Genomic DNA, 394 nt, shown 5'->3' with positions numbered 1-394 from the left:
CAAAAAAACCAACCCAAACAGTTCCACTGGCACTAGAAAGGACAGACCGATCTGCACGGGGTGAGTCCAGCCTGGGGGGGAGGAGGGGGAGGCAAGAGGAACCCAGGGTCCGCTCCGTGAGGTGGCGTCGGGCTGCCCCAGGGCCCCGCGCAGGAGCCCGGCCGGCTGGCGGCAGCGTCAAGGGAGGAGAATCCGGTCACGACAGGCACCTGGGGATTTCAGGACACATCCAAGCGGTCCGGTCGTGGAAAGCCTTCGGTCCTCTTCCCTCGCCGCTCAGGGCCTCCGGGGAGTCAAAGCCTCAACACTGCTGGTGTGTACGAGCTCGTTGTGTTTCTCTGGGATGGCTCAGTTCAGAGAAGGGTCCTTCCCGCCCTCCGGGGACGCGCGCTGA

Source organism: Fulmarus glacialis, unplaced genomic scaffold (genome assembly GCF_000690835.1).
Source record: "Fulmarus glacialis isolate BGI_N327 unplaced genomic scaffold, ASM69083v1 scaffold32693, whole genome shotgun sequence".
NCBI classification, from domain to species: Eukaryota; Metazoa; Chordata; class Aves; order Procellariiformes; family Procellariidae; genus Fulmarus; species Fulmarus glacialis.
The sequence above is the reverse complement of the archived record's forward strand: the minus strand, read 5'-3'. Positions refer to the sequence as shown.